Genomic DNA, 12,097 nt, shown 5'->3' with positions numbered 1-12,097 from the left:
ATTATAATTATAATTATGATCATTATATTATAATTATTATCATTATTACGAACATAATACAATTTATTATTATAAATATTATTATTAGTATTATTTTATAATTTGTAAGTATTATTATTGTTATTATTAAAAAAAGAATTAGTAATAATATCATTATTATTGTGAATATGATCATCAATATGGTTATAATTAAACTTATTATCATTATTAACAAAATAGATATTTTCATAATAATTATTACAATTATTATCAAAAATTAATATTTTCATGACCATTATTATTAAATCATTCATTTTATTAAAAACTACTGTTATCAACATTATTATTAACATTAGTATTATCACTATTATTATTTCAAATATTATCTTAGTATTACTAAAATATTGTTTTAACAAACCAATAATATATATATACATATATATATATATATATATATATATATATATATATATATATATATATATATATATATATATATATATATATATATATATATATATATATATATATATATATATATATATACACACACACATACACACACAAATATATTTGTTACATAATTATACTAATATTGCTTAATATTATGATATAATATTATTGATATTGATATAACGTTAACTAAATTATATATCAAATAAACATAATAATATATTATAAGTATTAATAAAAGTATATATAAATATTGATCTTAATACATAACTAAATATATATAAGTTGCTTGATTACGATTATATGTTTTAATATATACAAATGATATAGGTTCGTGAATCCAAGGTCAACCCTGCATTGTTTAGTTTCGTCATATGTATTTTTACTACAAAATACAGTATTGTGAGTTTCATTTGCTCCCTTTTTAAATGCTTTTGCAATATATATTTTTGGGACTGAGAATACACGCACTGCTTTTATAAATGTTTGACGAAATAGACACAAGTACTTAAAACTACATTCTATCGTTAGATTACTATACCGAATATTGCCCCTTCAAGTCTGGTAACCTAAGAATTAGGGAAATGGCCCCTAATTGACGCGAATCCTAAAGATTGATCTATGGGCCTAACAAACCCCATTCTGGAATTTGGAATGCTTTAGTACTTCGATTTAAATGGTGATTGCGATTGCCAATATTTATGGCATACTTGCGAGTATGCGGGGGATATTCTATATGCATTATGTTAATGTCGGTTACCAGGTGTTCATCATACGAATGGATTTTTATACACTTGTGAGTGTAATGTTATTTATGAAAAATGAAATCTTGTGGTCTATTAAAATGATGAAAATGAATGATTATGATAAACTAATGAACTTGAAGGTATTTCGTATGCCCGAGCGACATATTAAATTAATGTGGCTAGTATGTTATGATCCAAGTCGGGTCATACCCAATAACAAACTTACCGACATCTTAAAACGTATTTAGTCTTGACGATTGGGTCATTAAATAAATACGCGACACTTGGACTTTAGAAAATCGGTTTTCTAAAATATGATCACTTGAGATAAATTATTTGGATAATTTATATATAATTGTTTATAGGTTTAAATGATTATGTTGTGTTATATTTTATAAAAAATGTTTATAAAATGTGAAAGTAACAAAAATAAATACATATTTATATATATATATCAAGTTTATGTATATGTATATATATATATATATATATATATATATATATATATATATATATATATATATATATATATATATATATATAACATTATTATTTTATATAATGAGTGTGCAGAATTTTGGTCTTCAAGAAATGAACACATGCTCATTTTGTTACTTCCAACTCACACACAACTTTAGAGGTGCATGCTATTTACTTGAACCAAGACTTGACCACTTCTATCAAGTGTATCTTTACATTTTAGCTTGAAAAAAAAACTGCACAACAAGCATTCTGGAACAGCAGCAGGCCGTGGCCTTTTTTACACTAAAAGGGAGTTCTAAAATTCCTTTTCAAGCTCAATTCAAGTGTCTAATTAAATCCTAACTAAAGTATTAGGTGTTGGGTAAAAGTTTGGGGTATAATCCCTTAAGGTTTCACCATTAGAAGCTAGCATTCATCCTCATCTTTCATTGTTGCTGCTGGCCAAAATTTGTAGCAGATAGAAGTGGGTTTCAAACTACTTTAACAAGGTGGTTAAGGTTCTAGAGTCTAGTCACAATCAAGGGTGGTGTTGGAGCATCAAAGGCTTGGAGTTTAATACACTTGAAGCTTCAAGTTGGAGGCTATTTTGCCTTCATCTTCATCAACTTTCTGCACTTTTGAGCAGCCCTCAAACTTGGTTTTGAGGAGGTATAAATCACTTCCTTTCTTGTTAATTTGTAAGCATGATTTCACAACTTGATCCTATTGGAATTTAACTTTAAAATTGGTTTAAAGATTAACAAGTTTAATTGGTAATTACACGCTTCCGTTTATTATGATTCTTAAAAGGTTTTAAGAGTTTCAAACTTGTTAAAATTCTAACAATGGTATCAAGAGCCGAAGTTGTTGAAATATGCTTCGAAATGTTGTTTTAAACCCACTATATTTGCAATCTATGAACATGCATGAATGTAGATTGCAAAAATCAATGGATTTGGGTGGGTTTATGTGTTAGGCCGAATTGTTTGGGTTCCAAAAGTGGGTTTTGGGCCTTTTCATTTGGTCTTATTTGGTTGCATGTTCATGTTCACAATCATAGCCTTGACCTTGTGTTGAATGCATGTTACGGTTGAATGTTTGATTGATTTGTAATATTCATTTGGTATGTAATATTAATTCATTCAATTGGTTTGTAATATTTATTCATTTGGTTATGTAATTTATTTTATATTTGGTATGTAAAATAGATTAGGTTGTATTTTCATTTTCTAGAAAAATGTATTAGGATATATTTTTTGTAAAAATGAAGATACAAGATTAAGACTTGGAAGATGCATTTGGATGCAAGATTAAGTGGGAGATTTTGAAATCTCCTACTTAGTGTTATAACCCTTAACCGGTGACATTTGTTTTCGGCTAAACAAATGTCTACCAAATCGGCTTGATTGTGAACACATTTGTTTGCATGCGTGGTTGTTTTTTTCTTGTATGATTGTGATTGTGTATGTTACTACAACAAGTTATCACACAAGTTAACAACAAGCATAACTACAATTTAATTGGTTAAATTATTAACGACATGAAAAACGTCAATTTAAATGGTTAAATTAAAAACGTCTAAAAGGACATTAATAAACGGTTATTAAGAACATGATAAGGATCATAAATATAAAATGGTTTATATCAAGTAATTGGCTAAAATTACTAGACTTGAAAATGGATTTCAAATAAACCATACACTAAATGCATGTTGGTGTATGGCATATATGTTTTCTTAAACTAGAATTTATGAAAACTTAAAATCCCTTAATGAACAAGGAAAACAAGTTTAACGCCATCCTTTTGTGAGACACTTGAACATAGTAGGGAACTCATAATGGGATAAAGGTCACCTAACTGTTATGAACAAACTAATATGCTTAAGGTAAAATTTGCATGCTTGTGGGATAAAGGTCACCTAACCACTTGCATGTTAAATTTACAAGTTTACACAAGTAAGATGACTTGATTTGGGAATCATGAACTTAGGGTCACCGAAGCATGAGGAACAAATAGGCGTTGATGGGATAAATATGCCATGCAAAAGGATTGCATGATCCCATAACTTAGAAGTTGCAAAAGGATTGCAATTGTCATATAAATGACTACCTAGCTAAATCAAATGACGGGATAAAGGTCACCTAACCGAAATTTGATTTACCGCTGGATTCTAAGATTTAATAAAACAATTAAAATATAAAAGGGTATTGTTTATTAAATTTAAAATCGATACTTAAAGGAACTATGTTAAAAGTTTGTAGATGGCCGCCAACAACAACAACATGCAAAATGCACCACTTAACCTAAACAACCTATCGTTAAGGTCTCTCCTCGAGAAAGACAAACTCAACCATACGAACTTTATGGATTGGTTCCGTAATCTTAGAATTGTCCTCAAACTTGAGGATAAAGCGTATGTGTTGGAGGACCCTATTCCCGACCAACCGGACGAGGAAGATGTAGAGGGCATGGCTTATTGGGATAAGTATTGCGCCGATTCAGTGCAAGTCGCTTGCCTAATGCTTGGGACTATGATACTCGAACTCCAAAAAGATTTCGAGCATCATAGTGCATATGACATGATCACTCAATTGAAGGAGATGTTCCTTCAACAAGCTCGTGTCGAGCACTTCAAAACGGTTCGAGCGCTGCATGCATGTCGTATGGATGACACCCAATCCATTTCATCTTATGTCCTCAAGATGAAAAGCCTCATTGATCGTGCAAACCGTCTTAATCTCAACATATCTAATGAGCTAGCCACGGATCTTATCCTAAACTCCTTGTCAAAGAGGTTTGACCAATTTGTAATTAATTACAATATGAATGGGATGGATAAGACCATTGGAGAGCTTCATGGCATGCTTAGGGCGGCGGAAACTAGCATGGGTAAGAGGACTTCACCCGTGCTAATGATCAATGATGGTGGGTCCAAAGGTAATAACACCTCTAAGCCTAAGGTGGCTAAGAGGAAAGGACCCGCTCATCAAGGCAAGGGAAAGGGGAAGATGGTTACCCCAACCAAAAACAAGAACAAGAAGCAAAAGGTTTCCGGACAAGCAAACCCCAAGGAAGACCCGTGCTTCGGTTGCGGTGAAATGGGTCACTGGAAACGCAACTGCCCGGTCTACCTTAAGGAGTTGAAGGAAAAGAGGGATGCGGGGCAATCCTCAGGTAATATATATATGGTATATATAGAGCTTAGTATTACTTCTTCTAATACATGGGTATTAGACACTGGATGTGGAACTCACATTTGCAATTCTTTGCAGGGGTTCAAAAGAAGTAGCATGCAAAATGGAACATCAAGTCTCTTTATGGGTAATGGAGCCAAAGAGCAAGTGAAGGCTCAAGGAGACTTTGTATTAAAGCTTCCAAGTGGTTTGGAACTTATTTTGAACAATGTTTTGTATGCACCGGATTTATGTCGAAACATTATTTCAGTTTCCCGTTTAAAACAATGTGGTTTTTATCTTAATTTTGTTAATGATGATATCCACGTTTATTTAGATAATGTATTCTATTTTAAGGCTTCGCCTTCAAATGGAATTTATGAATTGGTTCATGATGACACATCATCTAGTAGCTCAATATACCATACTAGCACCAAGAAACTCAAAAGGGATTTGAGTGATTCCTACTTATGGCATTGTCGCCTTGGTCACATAAACAAGAATCGAATGTATACACTTCAAAAGAATGGCCTTTTGAAATCAAATGAACTAGACTCGTTTAATGTATGTGAATCTTGTTTACAAGGCAAAATGACTAAAGCACCTTTCAAAGGGACCTACGAAAGGGCTAAGGACTTATTGGGATTAATACATTCGGATGTATGTGGACCCTTTAAGCCCATAACTCGGAATGGTGAAAGATACTTCGTTACTTTCATTGATGACTTCAGTCATTTCGGATATGTCTACTTGTTAAGACATAAGGACGAAACTTTCGAAGCATTCAAAGAATATCAAAACGAAGTACAAAATCAACTCAATAAGACAATCAAGGTACTTCGTACCGATAGAGGAGGTGAATACCTAAGCAATGCTTTCCAAGATCATCTTAAGAGTTGTGGGATTATCTCGCAACTTACTCCTCCTGGAACACCTCAACTTAATGGAGTTTCCGAAAGGAGGAACCGAACCCTTATGGATATGGTTCGATCTATGATGGCTAGAAGCTCGTTACCTCTATCATTTTGGGGTTATTGTCTATGCTCCGCAGCTCGTATTTTAAATATGGCCCCAACCAAGAAAGTGGAATGAACACCTCATGAGATGTGGTTTAGAAAACCTCCATCTCTATCATACTTAAAGGTATGGGGGTGTGAAGCTTACCCTAAGCGTTACGTCCCCAATAAGTTAAATGCTCGATCCACGAAGCGTATCTTCATAGGATATCCCAAGGATGATATGGGATACTATTTCTACAATCCAACTGAGCAAAATGTATTTGTTGCTCGAAAGGCTGAATTCCTTGAAACTAAGTTCCTAACGGAAGGAAATAGTGAAAGGAAGATAGATCTTGAAGAGGTTCAAGATCAAGTAGATGATACACAATTGGTTAACACTAGCACTCAACATGAAAATGTTGAGAATGATCAAATGGATGATCAAAATACACAAGACGTTCGCAGATCTGGTAGGATTAGTAATCCTCCTGAGAGATATGGGTTTCTCATGGATGGTTGCTATGTGGTTGATTTGGATGAACCAACAAACTACCAAGATGCTTTATCAAGGATTGATAAAGATAAATGGCAGGAAGCCATGAACGCTGAGATGCAATCCATGTATGACAACCAAGTTTGGGAACTAGTTGTACAACCTGCTAACTCCAAGTTAGTTGATTGTAAATGGATTTTCAAGATGAAAACCGATATGCATGGAAACTTAAATACATATAAAGCTAGACTTGTAGCAAAAGGTTTCACTCAAACTCAAGGGGTTGACTATGATGAAACTTTTTCGCCTGTGGCAATGCTAAAGTCTATTAGGATATTATTTGCCATTGCTGCTCATTATGATTATGAAATATGGCAAATGGATGTCAAGACCGCTTTCCTAAATGGATATCTTGAGGAAGATGTCTATATGGTTCAACCTAAAGGTTTTGTCGATCCAAAACATCCTAACAAAGTATGTAAGTTAAAGAAGTCAATCTACGGATTGAAACAAGCATCTAGAATGTGGAATCCTCGTTTTAATGAGGAAGATAAGAAATTTGGCTTCATTAAAAATGGTGATGAAGCTTGTGTATACAAGAAAGCTAGTGGGAGCACTATCATGTTTCTTGTATTATATGTGGATGATATATTATTATTTGGGAATGATATCCCGACAATGCAAGGAGTTAAAACTTGGCTAAAAGGCTGCTTCTCCATTAAGGATCTTGAAGAAGCACAATACATTTTGGGGATTAGGATCTACAGGGACAGATCTAAGAAATTGATAGGTTTGAATCAAAGTGCATACATTGAAAAGATCTTGAAAAGGTTCAAGATGGAGAACTCTAAAAAGGGTTTGGTACCTATTTAAAGAGGAACGCTCCTTAGTTCATCTCAGTGTCCCACCACGAAAGATGAACATGAGAGAATGAAGAAAGTCCCATATACGTCTGCTATTGGGTCAATCATGTATGCAATGATATGCACTAGACCAGATGTGTCATGCACTCTTAGTCTGACAAGTAGATACTAGAATAACCCAGGAAACAGTCATTGGATTGCTGTTAAAAGTATATTGAAATACCTTAGGAGGACTAAGGATATGTTTCTTATATACAGGTCTGGTGAGGAGGAACTCGCTGTAAAAGGTTACGTGGACGCGAGTTTCCAAACTAATCGTGATGATTCTCATTCACAATCCGGTTATGTCTTTACATTAAATGGAGGTGCGGTCTCTTGAAAGAGTTCAAAACAGGATGTTGTTGGTTTATCCACTACAGAGTCGGAGTACATCGCCCCATCATTGGCAGCTCAGGAAGCTGCATGGATGAAGAAATTCATTGACGACTTAGGAGTAGTCCCTTCCATTCAGGACCCTCTTGAGATCTTTTGTGACAACGAGGGTGCGATTGCTCAAATCAAAGAACCTCGTGCTCACCAAAAGACCCGTCACATTGAGCGGAGATTCAACTATATAAGGGATGAAGTTGAAAAGGGAAAGATATGTATTCGCAAAGTTCACACAGATCTTAATATAGCAGATCCTCTCACGAAGCTCTTACATGGAGCAAAACATAATGGACATGTTTGTGCATTAGGGCTTCGATATTCTAGTGATTGGTCATGATCTGTTTTACGTATTGTAACGGAACGAAATTGTTCGAACTCATTAATATAATTACGGTATTAATTTATTAATCTTGAGTCATGTTCCTATTTTGCATATTTTATCCACGAATAAGTAATTATTCTAAATTCCGTGGTCGATTACTTTTGTGGGAACGAGTGTGAGGTTTAGACTATTATGAACTTGGATTGGTATACTTTCAGGTTGAATGTGGGGCAAGGTTGCTACCAAGGTTCATAGATATTTGTGGGATATAAATATCGGAAGACCTGCTCTCAAGACTTACTGAATGGAGCCTTTGTGGTTGATCACATGTCATCTTGAGTAAAGGCGAATATCATTGTATCCTCTGACCTGAGATACATATTAGGTTCGGATATTCACCGAGTACTATGCCTTGATTCTTTCCTTCGCTATTCTGAAATATGGTAGTTCATAAGGAAGAGCTCAGGTACAATGCAAGGTACATATTTAGGACGTATGTAGTCAAGATGGAATTTGTCCCTCTTATTCGTTGAGAGTCAGATGTCTAAGGCCTGATAAAGTTAATTCTAGAAGAGAGTGATCACTCTGTGTCTCTTAGATTTAACATGACATCTAGGACGAAAGGAAATAATGAAAGATTCACCTATTCATATTCGAGATGGGAACTCGAAAGGGATGATGTTATTGAATGGTACAAAGTCATAACATCTTGGGGGTGATGGACGGTCGTTAGGTGGTATCCATCACTTGCATTAATTTCTTATGTTTCTCGTGCAAATGGGAGATTGAAGGTATTTCGTATGCCCGAGCGACATATTAAATTAATGTGGCTAGTATGTTATGATCCAAGTCGGGTCATACCCAATAACAAACTTACCGACATCTTAAAACGTATTTAGTCTTGACGATTGGGTCGTTAAATAAATACGCGACACTTGGACTTTAGAAAATCGGTTTTCTAAAATATGATCACTTGAGATAAATTATTTGGATAATTTATATATAATTGTTTATAGGTTTAAATGATTATGTTGTGTTATATTTTATAAAAAATGTTTATAAAATGTGAAAGTAACAAAAATAAATACATGTTTATATATATATATATATATATATATATATATATATATATATATATATATATATATATATATATATATATATATATATATATCAAGTTTATGTATATATATATAACATTATTATTTTATATAATGAGTGTGCAGAATTTTGGTCTTCAAGAAATGAACACATGCTCATTTTGTTACTTCCAACCCACACACAACTTTAGAGGTGCATGCTATTTACTTGAACCAAGACTTGACCACTTCTATCAAGTGTATCTTTACATTTTAGCTTGAAAAAAAAACTGCACAACAAGCATTCTGGAACAGCAGTAGGCCGTGGCCTTTTTTACACCAAAAGGGAGTTCTAAAATTCCTTTTCAAGCTCAATTCAAGTGTCTAATTAAATCCTAACTAAAGTATTAGGTGTTGGGTAAAAGTTTGGGGTATAATCCCTTGAGGTTTCACCATTAGAAGCTAGCATTCATCATCATCTTTCATTGTTGCTGCTGGCCGAAATTTCCAGCAGATAGAAGTGGGTTTCAAACTACTTTAACAAGGTGGTTAAGGTTCTAGAGTCTAGTCACAATCAAGGGTGGTGTTGGAGCATCAAAGGCTTGGAGTTTAACACACTTGAAGCTTCAAGTTGGAGGCTATTTTGCCTTCATCTTCATCAACTTTCTGCACTTTTGAGCAGCCCTCAAACTAGGTTTTGAGGAGGTATAAATCACTTCCTTTCTTGTTAATTTGTAAGCATGATTTCACAACTTGATCCTATTGGAATTTAACTTTAAAATTGGTTTAAAGATTAATAAGTTTAATTGGTAAATACACGCTTCCGTTTATTATGATTCTTAAAAGGTTTTAAGAGTTTCAAACTTGTTAAAATTCTAGCAGAACTCACCAACCTTTTGGTTGACACTTAAAAGCATGTTTATTCTCAGGTATGAAAGAAATCTTCCGCTGTGTATTTGCTCATTTTAGAGATATTACTTGGAGTCATTCATGACATATTTCAAAAGATGTTGCATTCGAGTCATTGAGTTCATCAAGATTATTATTAAGTCAAATATAGTTGGATATATATTATGAAATGGTATGCATGCCGCCAACTTTTGATGAAATGAAAGTTTGTCTAGTAAAAACGAATGCAATGTTTGTAAAATGTATCATATAGAGGTCAAGTACATCGCGATGTAACCAAATGTAATGTATTCGTCCAGATGGATTAGGACGGGTCATTAGATATGGTTCCACCACTGGCTTTACATACTCGGGTGGTGGTGGTGTTGTAACTTCTTCATCGTTACTCACATTTAAAACCTTCCTATCTTCTGGTGCTGGTTTTTCAGAATTTGTTGACACCATATTAACATTCTCATTCCGAGGATTTACTTCAGTATTACTTGGTAGCTTTCCTTGTTCCCTCTCACTCATCATGCTAGCAAGAGTACCTACATGTTTTTCTAGATTCAAAATGGAAGCTTGTTGAGTTCTTAATGACTGATCAAACCTCTCATTTGTTTGGGTTTGAGATGTAATAAATTGTGTTTGAGATTCCATTAGCTTTTCCATCATTTCTTCCAGGTTTGACTTTTTCTCTTCGGTTTATTGTGGTGGTTTATACAAGATAGGTCTTTGTTGATTGAAAGTGTTGTTTTGAGTTGGTTAGTTATTCGGACCTTGTTAGTTATACGAGTTATTTTTGGGTCCATTTAGATTGTAAAGAATGTTTTGATTTCGATTAAAGTTTGGCCTTTTGATAATTATTTTGATAATTATTTCCCGGCCTTTGGTTCATGTAGAAAACATTCTTTCGTTGTTTGTTCAATGTGACAATCTTTCGTTAAGTGTGGTCCACCGCATTGCTCACAACTGATTCGTATCGTGTGAATATCTTTATTCATGTTTTCCATTCGTCTCTCGAATGCATCTATTTTTGCGGAAACGGAATCAAAGTCACTGCTAGAATCGACTCTAGCTGCTTTAGATGAACAAAAAATATCTTTTTCCTGGTGCCACTCATGCGAGTGGGAGGCTGTGTTATCAATGATTTTGTGAGCTTCGGTTGCGGTTTTCTTCATAATGGAACCACCAGCAGCTGTGTCGATGTCTTTTCATGTAGCAACGTCGACGCCTTGGTAGAATATTTGTACTAATTGATAAGTGTCTAAACCTTGCTGAGGACATCCTCTCAACAACTTTCCGAATCTTGTCCACGCCTCATATAATGTTTCATTTGGCTTTTGCGCGAATGTAACAATTTCTCCTTGAAGTCTCACAGCTTTAGATGCCAGAAAGAATCTTTTAAGAAATTTCTCAACTAAAACATCCCATGTGTCAATCGCTCCTTCGGGTAACGATTCTAACCAATCTTTGGCTTCTCCCTTTAAAGTCCAGGGAAACAACATGAGATAGATCTGTTCATCCTCAAATTCTCTGATTTTAAATAGAGTACAAATCCTATTAAAGGTTCGAAGTTGTTCTTTTGGATCTTCTTTTGGCGTACAACTATAATGGCATTAATTAGTTACCATGTGTAGGATTTGTCCTTTGATTTCATAATCTGGCGCATTAATGTCTGGTCGAATAATGGTGTGATCTTGGCCAGTGCGTGTAGCTCTCATTCGATCTTCCATACTTAGAGGTTCCGTTATTTCCATATTTGAATTTGTTGAATATGAATCACTAGAAGATTCTGATTTAACGGTTTGTGGTTCAGGAGAAATGATTAGTGGTTCAGGATCTTGGAATTGTCCCTGAATATCCTCCGGGTTCTCAATTGTGAAGTCGGGTTCAAAAAATGAATTATCGGATTTTTGAATTGGATTACTTGTTCGACTTGATGATGATTCTAAAGAAAAATCAACGGCGACAATATTGGCTAGATGTCTTGATCGGGTTACAGGTGGTGAATGTATGAAATGAAATGCACCTTCCTAATCCATCTGGACGAAGTCATCAACATTTGCTCCCAGAGCGATGATCGACTCCAAGTAATGTCCTTAAAATGAGCAAATGCACAGCGGAAGATTTCTTTCATACCTGAGAATAAACATGCTTTCAAGTGTCAACCAAAAGGGTTGGTGAGTTCATAAGTTTATCATAAAACAAT

The 12,097-nt window shown here is 34.3% G+C and overlaps 1 non-coding gene across 1 annotated transcript; it reads left to right on the top strand.

The window, feature by feature from the left end:
• Positions 1–11,154: 11,154 nt before the first annotated feature.
• Positions 11,155–11,261, top strand: LOC139874079 (small nucleolar RNA R71). Its single transcript, XR_011767782.1, has one exon. It is a non-coding gene; the product is annotated as a small nucleolar RNA R71 (small nucleolar RNA).
• The last annotated feature ends 836 nt before the right edge of the window (positions 11,262–12,097 follow it).

The sequence above is a fragment of the Rutidosis leptorrhynchoides genome, chromosome 10 (genome assembly GCF_046630445.1).
Source record: "Rutidosis leptorrhynchoides isolate AG116_Rl617_1_P2 chromosome 10, CSIRO_AGI_Rlap_v1, whole genome shotgun sequence".
Classification (NCBI taxonomy): Eukaryota; Viridiplantae; Streptophyta; class Magnoliopsida; order Asterales; family Asteraceae; genus Rutidosis; species Rutidosis leptorrhynchoides.
Note: the sequence above shows the minus strand (reverse complement) of the source record. Positions and strands in the feature narration are given on the sequence as shown.